Source organism: Anas platyrhynchos, chromosome 6, assembly GCF_047663525.1.
Source record: "Anas platyrhynchos isolate ZD024472 breed Pekin duck chromosome 6, IASCAAS_PekinDuck_T2T, whole genome shotgun sequence".
Lineage (NCBI taxonomy): Eukaryota > Metazoa > Chordata > Aves > Anseriformes > Anatidae > Anas > Anas platyrhynchos.
In genome coordinates, this window is record NC_092592.1 from 21583164 (window position 1) to 21591558 (window position 8395).

An 8395-nucleotide genomic window follows, 5' to 3' on the forward strand; every position below is an offset into this window, starting at 1 on the left:
CCTCAAAGCAGAGATATTTCAACAATGCAGTGTGAACACACTGCATAAGAACACAAACACTTTTGGAAGTCTGAAATCTGATCTCATTTTTATTGGATTCTGCTTTGTCATGCTAAGTGCTAAGTTAAAATCCCCTTCTATCTTTTAATCAAACATGCTACTTTTTTGTTAACTCTCCAGATCAAGCCAGTCTGACAAGACTCCTGTAATTTTACAACTGAATCTCTCCTCCCTCCACCCCCTTATGTTATCAAACATTAATTTTGTGAAGAGTCTGATGCACAGTGCCAATTCTAATTTACTAACAATTCTTAACCTTTTCCCTCCCTTACACTCTCAAAACACCTTGCAAAACAAGAAGGGCATCCACTGGACAGAAGGATCAGCACCTTCAGAGCATACATTTTGGTATCTTGTGGTTGCAGTGTTCCTAAGTGTCATCCACCCATGTGAAATACCTTGTGTCTAAAAAAGTGCTATCTCTGTGAGCTTCAGCGCAGGGTGAGGCTACAGCTCTAGGTCATGACATTGCAATTTACATTCCCTTCCTCCTGTTACATCTACAGTTTCAGCAAATATCTGACATTTGGCCAACAGGTTCAGAAGTTACTTGCAGTGCAATTGCATAAGCACACTTCCCATTGGAAAGCAGACTAAAAAAATCCAAGAATATTACAAAACACATGGGACAGATGACAAATGATCTGCAGAAAGTGAACGTATGCATAGGTGAGGTAGCTTACACCAGAAATATACAGGGCAGAAGCAGAACACGACTCAGATTTCCTGTCTTTCAAAATAAACCTTTAGTTGCAAGTGACCTTCCTCTTTTTTATAGAGCTAAGCAGACATTTTTTTCCTTTGCAACAAGACAGTATTTAGTTCTTTATATTTATGCTGTGTGGAATAAGAAAACTCTCTCACTTAGAGATAATTTTCAGCGTCAAAGAGCTGCAGCTCCTCTGGAAGCTTTCAGCTTCCTTGGTTTCTATCTATTATGTGTATGTATCTATGAATATACACATATACACTTTACAGAAGCAGCTGCAATGTAATTGACTTGTTATGGACTGAGCTAGATAAAAAACACTGATGGTAACTGTCCTTCATTGTTCTGGCACCTCCAGTTCAGATCTGGCAGGCAGACTGTGTATGGAAATGACCCTGAAAGCTACGATGATGATAATCGCATTTAAAAGGACAACTTTTTGGATGCAGAACTAAAAGGGAAATTCTCTTCATTTACCAGAAAGGAAGGAAAAACTGAATTCTACTGATAACCCCCCGGACTGTTTCCATGTGCAATTTGCACTCTGTTGTCACCTACGGTAAACTTTTACCTAGTGCTCTTCACATTGCTCTGATATATCAGATGTTACCAGGCTCATTAAGAACAGCAAAGCCTCTGGGAACTTTCACTTTCTCTCTGTTGTAGCAGAGTTTGTCCGGCTGCTCAGAGCAAGTCCCTTAAGAGCAGCCTGCTGAAGGCAGCCACGGGAAACAGGCAAGGAGGAGACAAAACCACAGACAGGGCAAGATGAGACATCTGCAGGAATTTGATGCTGTAACATGGCCCATGGTGTGAAAGCACGGCAGAGCCTGCATCGCAAGACTGCGTGTTTCAAACCATCCATTTTCCCACACACACATACAGTCAACACAGAAATAAGCCATTTTTTTTCCCCATTAGCCTTCCTGTTCTGACTGATGCATTCATAGTTACAATAGATTATAACAAGGATTGGCCTAGTAGTGAATCACCCTCAATAGCACACTGCGCTTTTACAACTAGAAATAGAGGGATCAGAGAGATTAATCCTCTGTCCTGGCTGACGTGAGGAGCGGGGACAGTGAAAGCAAATAGAAATAGTCAAAGATGGTTCTTCGCCTTGATACAGCCCCCCCCTAGCTGGTTCTGAAGGAGACTCTGTCAGCATGATATGCTTTAAGAGGCCATTAAGAATCAAAATAAAGGAATTCCTGCAGTAATCAGGAGAGTAGGCACTCCCATCAATGACCCGCCTAACATCTCCTTCCTCCTCGCAGGAAGGTGGAGGCCAGACTCACGCCTGCTGCCACGTGAAGCACTTACGGTAGTAAGGTTTGCCTGAACACTTCCTCAATGCTTAATTGGTGCTGCAGGGTGGATCGTTCACAGGGAGCCTGCTGCTTCCTCTTCAGCTGATATTATTCAAATGACCCTCTACAGGCAAAAATCACCTATTGAAAAATTCACTTGTGAAGAAGGAACAGCCTTCGGTGCTGAGTCATGGCAATGCCTGGACCCCCACGGTTGCACCCCCAAAAATTCTTGGATAACAGGAGACCAGAAGTTATAAACTGCTGATAAGAACAGAAGAACATTTCCCATCCTCAAGCTACACCCATGGCACAGAGTTATTAGCAGTCAGTCAGAGTGACAGATTATTCTGGTCATCGGAACCAGCAGATCAGACCCAAGGGAAGCCTGACTGTTTATTAGTAATAGCCCTCCCCTCCCACCCACCCCCCAGATACTCTTCCTTGCAGGAGCAGCACACATGATAAAGAGGAACCAAAAGGCTTTTTAAAAATAAAGTATGTTTGAGAGGAAGGGATTGGTTTGCTTTTCTAAAAAGTAGCAACCATGTGTGCGAGCTTCTATCCATATATAGGTATTTTTGGCCTGGCACCCAAGTTCCTTCTTTCTTTTTTTCTCCTCTGTTCAATTCAGCTGCCCCTCCTGGTTCAGAGGGTCAGTTTCTTGTTGCATGTCCAGAACATGACAGAGGTCAAGCTACCTGCTTAGGTAGGGATGAACAGCTGGGAATATTTTTGTTCCTTGTAATGAACCTCTTACCCTTCATGGTGTGTAAAAGCAGGATTTTATTCAAGCTGGGGTCAAAGTAGGGGCCAAAGTTGCCCTTGAATACATTGACATGTATTCTGCCCTCCTACTGCCCTTTAAGGACAGAAACTTTTAGGGGCAGGTCATCCATGTATGCCTAACTAAAACATAGGATTTACCCATCCTTACATATATGCTATTCGTGTTCTGTATTGATCCTGGCCACCTGGCCAACCTCTGCAAGGCTTAAAACTGTGACCCTTACATGAGCCTCACGGAGCAAAGGGCTCACCTACTAGTTGACTAAGCATCTCATTTCATCCAACACTGGAAAATCTCAACCACGGTTTCCAGGATCTGTTAATATTTTGTAACCCATGAGAGATATACCTGGTGTCACAAATCCCAGCACTGTTTTCAGTTGAGTTCAATCAACTCTGACCTTCTGTCAGGTCTCTGGTTAAACGCGAGATGTGCTGCCAAGATCCCCTACTCGTCTGGAGGTCTCCCAGGTGAACTCCAGACAGGCACCTACTTTAAATGACATAGAAACTGAACAGCCATTTACATGCACCTTTTATTTACAGCAGCCCAAACCTGATAACCAGCTGGGCGCAGAATAAAGGCCGGCTTTCCCCCTGCTCCCTGGGGAAAGAAATTGCAAGCACTAAAACTGTTGATGGTTGAGACAGATCTCTGCTGCTGTTTGTGAGCTGTCTGGCAATGAGTTACATTTAAGAATAACACAGTTCTTAAAGCGTACTGTTAATTGCATTGAACAGGTGAAAAAAACAGTGCTTGCAAAGACTGTGCAAAGGCATCTTGTCCACTTACCTAACCCAGAATCAATAAACACAATGTAATCTGTTAAATGCTTGTTTAGTGCTTCGCAGCAATGTGGTTAGATTGCTTGATAAACGACCCACAAAAACACTGTGGTAAGCAGCGAAAGAGAATCTGCTTTGGAAATTACAAGTTCTTTAGCCAGCTGGTGTTTTCAGGACAGGCCACACAACAGAAATAGTAAACTGGCCCCAGCTTTTTGAAGATGGTTTCAAGGCCCTGGAGTTGTGGACCTTCTCCACTAACAAAACCCATCCAGCAAGCTGAATGCAGCTCTGCAATGCACAAACAAGCTGCCACCAGATCTTTACAGCCAATGCACAAGTTAGCAAAGCAAGTCACAGCAAACGCCGCACAAGTTCCATGAATACTGCTATTTCCGTATCTCGCTGTAAGAATCCATACAGTGAATTAGACATGTGGTTTATGTGGTTCCCTGGTGCTGTTGCTGCAGCAGCCAGCCTTGATCCTTCAGAGAAGGAAGCACCGGAGTTGGCAGTAACAACATTGCTTGTTCTCTAGGAAAAATGCCCCTTTAGTATGTCCTAGATTTGAAGTTTTCCCAGACTTCTAATTTTCCGTTCTTTACAGCCTTCTACAACTTTGCTATTCAGTATTTGTATGCATAAATACTATGTATAAAATTAATTCAGCATATTTTAAAGCGAATAAAATACCATTTCCATAGAAGTAACAGTCTTTGACCTCTCAAGCTCAATGCACATTGTTTCTAAAAATTTTGCATGACCAAGTCTTACTCAGAAAAACCTTACGTTGCTCAGCCCATGCTACCCAAAATGACAAATGAGCCTCCCATTGGTTTTAGAAACGGGAGGATGAAGTGGATGCAAAACCTAGACAAGAGTAATTGCTTAGAATTACAAGTGTTCTTATTCTTCAGTACGCAAACCCACAAGAGCACCCAGGAAAGGCAGCTATCCATGAACAAACATATTTGGGTCCTATGAACCAATCAAATCAAATTAAAGACCAGAGATGACCTATTTTCCTAAGCAGTGTTTCAAAAGAGGATGAGCAGTTCAAGGGTCTCAGAGGCCAGAACAACCATAATTAAGAAAACAGGACAGCATTCCCACAAGGGGATTTGACTGGATTGCTGAACATCTTAAATTCTGCTTTGCTGCTTACCCAAGTTCTGGATCTCCAAACCTTTATATACAAACAGATCATGCAATTAAAGTTTTGGGGTAGATTTCCAGAGATGTGGATAACATTAACTTGCCTTGACATCTAAGGGAAGTCAGGCACTTGAACTATTTCCTACGCGTTTCTTCAGAACACACTATATAAACATACTGTTCATTTGAGAACATACAGTAAAAATCAGACCAAAAAAAACAACAGAAAAGACTTTTTTCCAAAAAGTGCCATGATAAAAATACAGTGCCGTTGAAACAATAGCTCTCTGGTTACAAATAAAAAGTGGAAGTTCTGCCTCTACTTCACCTCTTTCTACAGCAAACAGAGTGGAAGCACCTCCCCGTCTTTCCAGCCACATCCAAAGCACTGCAGAGCTTTGAGCTCTTACACAACGCTCATTAGACACTTACAAGGCTCAAGAGTTCCTTATATCTAACTGGGGGTAAGGAAGGTACAGACACAATAGCAAAAGAAAATATAAAGCAAAATTCAAAAAGAATAAAGAGGAGGACACTTAATTCCTGGTTGCATTTTTCCTGGCAAATGACCCTTCTCACTCTAGTCTTCAGTAACTATTTATGAGGTTGGCTATCACTCTGTCACCTTTGGGCTGACTGCTTCTGACAGATATGAAAGGAAAGACCCAGAACAGGAAACTCCTTTTTCTCAGGATGCTGAATCAATTTAGGACTTGTTATAAGAACCTACCTCTCCTTCCTTGAGTAGCATCGCGACTAGGAGCTGCCACGCTCCTGCAGTGATCTGCTTCCTCCCCTAGTAACAGTGCTTGGAAGAGCAATAAGGAAACCAGGCTAGCAGAGAAGAGACTTTGGCATGTGTTGACAGCCCCAGCAGCTGGGAAGATTGAGTCCTTTCACCCTCGAACATGGGAGAGTTGTTTGTCCAAAGGGTTAGAGCTATGAGAGCAGAAAAACTTTCTGAAAATATAGGAAGTTCAGCCAGCCTGCTGAATTAATACGTCCTTGTGACACTTAAGACTAGGCAAAACCAACCAGAGAACAGGTGGATTTCCTGGTCCTAGAATAATAACTGCTTCATTTGGACACCTCCGCCAGCTCTGACTACGTATCCGTACACTCAGTTATGAAAAAGGTGATAGCGTTTCTTCCAACCTGACACCCCAAAACAGAAAATTGCTTCTTTTCAACTAGTCTAACTCTATAAGCAAGACTGCTGACTAGGGCTAGCAGAAAGCCACGCCAGAGAAAAATCCACAAACAGCACCACAACACCAAATAGTCAGAATTCTGGATTTGTCAGGTTCACATCAGACAGTAACCAAAGTTAGGTGAAGCTCACAGAGAAGAGACAGTTGTTGGGTGTCCAGCAGCAGTACTAAATGCTGGGGAAGGTCTTGCTCTCACAGTGCAGCTATAGGTTGCTCCAGGGAGTTTGGCACCAACAGCGTGGGTCACAGCTGAGCAGCTTGCAGCACCCCTCAGCAGGCATTGTTATCCTGGGCACAGTTTGTTATCCTGAGCACATCTCTGAGCCAGGACTTTTGCTTCCAGGAATCCTGGTCCAGAGACAAACTTAGCTGAACTCTGTGTCAGGAGAAATTCATCAGCATTGACAGGTTTCAAACAAAACATCTTGGGCTTGATAAACATTTTCCAAAGAAAACTTCTTTCCTCTGAAAATTTTCGGGCTATTTTAGGGCTGTTACTGCTTCAAGCCCAGCCTGACCTGACACTACTCCAGAACTGAAGTCAGCAGCACAAGCTCTTAAAGAGTGCTGAAGTGCTGCTGCCAGACCAGGGCTCCTCTGCCAGCCCCACCTTCCTCCCAAGCTCTCTGTGCACACCCACCGGGCCCTACCCTGGGTGTCCCCGGCCGGTTATGCCGCCGGTAGCTCCGCGGGTTTGCTTTGCTCAGGACCACGCAGGGACTGTGCAGTGCCAGAGCCAGAGGCGTGAGCATGGAAGGTGGGCACCTCACACACCTGGCTTCGCTCGCACTTCCAGCACGCTGGAGCCGGCGTTACCCCGGGGGACAGCCGGCGGACGGCTGCCACCCTCCAGCTCCCGCAGCCGCCCGGCAATGCGGTTTCCCAGCCCGCCGGCTCGTTGCGGTCACGCCACGAGCAGCGCACCTCGCACAAAGTTTTCTCTCCGCTCCGCTCCCCGGGTGGGAACCGGGGTCCCCGTCAGAACCGAGCAGGCAGCCCGAAGCCGGCGCCTCTCCCCCTCGGCTGCCCCCGGCGCCCTCCCTCTCCGCAGGACGAGGTCAGGCTGCGCAGACAAAGCCGGCGGCGGAGGGCAAAGCCTCTTAGCGCTGCACCTGGCGCCCGCTCCCCGTGCTGGGCGCAGCCCCCGGCCCGGCCGCCTGTTGCTCGCCGCCTTCCCCGGCGCCCGGCGGGGACGAGCGGCGGCCGCCGGGCGGGGGCAGCCCCCCAGCGCCCGGCCCGGCCTCCCCGAGCCCGAAGGGGGGCGGCGGGGCTCGCTGGGCCCCCGCGGGGGAAGCGGCGGCGGCGGCTCCCCACGGCCGGGGCGGCGGCCGAGCCTACCTCGGTGCCCCGCGCAGGGCCCGGCCCGGCGGCTCCTCCTCCGGCTGCGGCTGCTGCCCGTGCCCGCGCCCATGCCCCTGGGAGGCGGCCGAGCCGCGGCGTTGCCGAGGGGAGGCTGCGAAGCTCCGGCTGGGCTGGGGCAGCCCCGGCTCCCTCGTCCGGCTGCTGTTTACGGCCGGGCGGCCGGGCTGCCTGTCAGCGCACCGCCCCGCCCCGGCCCGCCCCCGCCGCCATGGCCCGGGGGAGGCCGGGGAAGCGAGGCTGGGCCGGGGGCGGCGCGGAGCCCTCCCGGGGGAGGCAGGGCTCGGGAGGAGCCCTCGGGCTGCGGGTTCCCTCTGCTGCCTCTGGCCCCGGCCCGCAGAAAGCCGCCCCGCCGGGCGGGGAAGCCTCATCCGGAGCCGCGAGCTCACCTCGGCCCCCGGTGGAGGTGCTGAGGGCGTTTCCTCGGGGCATGGCTCGGCTGGGGTCGTTCCCCCATCTCCACGAGCAGCCCTATAACTTTATTTTTTATTTTACATATGCTATAAGCCTGGCGGTGGGTCAGAGCCACCTTGAGGGTGTTGCTAATTTTTAGCACGGACTTACTAATTTATCTTGTAAATTTATCCTTTCCAAGGTTATGCAAATGAAAAGGTTCAAGTACTAATGAAGCTTGCCCCAGAGCTGTCTGGGTGCCAGATGCTGTAGCTATTTTACACTTTCGTCGTTTCCTCCTAAAGACAGAAAACTGGTAATAAACATCTGCTTGTTATAATATGCAGGAACAGGTGAACTGTATATGCTACAGAGGTGAGCTATGCAGAGAAAGAAAAATTAGAGGTTTATGAGAAAATGTCAAGGGAGAGACTTCCCCTGTCCAGTCATGGTATGTATCACACTTGGGAATAAGTGAAAAAGAACAGGAATATGTGCAGCACTGCTAAACTGCTCCCGTCAGTGCAGCCCAGACAGGAAAGCAGGCACTGCTAAGAGAGAAACCAGACAGAAAACAAGGAGAGCTCCTGAATTGATGTGCGAGTTCATTCACTGAATCTGGG

The 8395-nt window shown here is 48.0% G+C and overlaps 1 protein-coding gene across 4 annotated transcripts in view; it reads right to left on the reverse strand.

Moving 5' to 3' along the window:
• MARCHF8 (membrane associated ring-CH-type finger 8) overlaps nucleotides 1-7582 on the reverse strand; it is a 91243-nt gene extending 83661 nt beyond the window's left edge. The window contains exon 1 of one of the 4 annotated variants that reach the window (XM_027460086.3): nucleotides 7359-7582. The gene's annotated coding sequence lies outside the window, so the exon portion shown is untranslated. Of the gene's footprint in view, nucleotides 1-6794; nucleotides 6916-6944; nucleotides 7095-7358 lie in introns of those variants that run through there. The other 3 variants (XM_027460087.3, XM_013104765.5, XM_021276127.4) reach the window with 3 other exon arrangements.
• Between the last annotated feature and the right edge of the window lie 813 nt (nucleotides 7583-8395).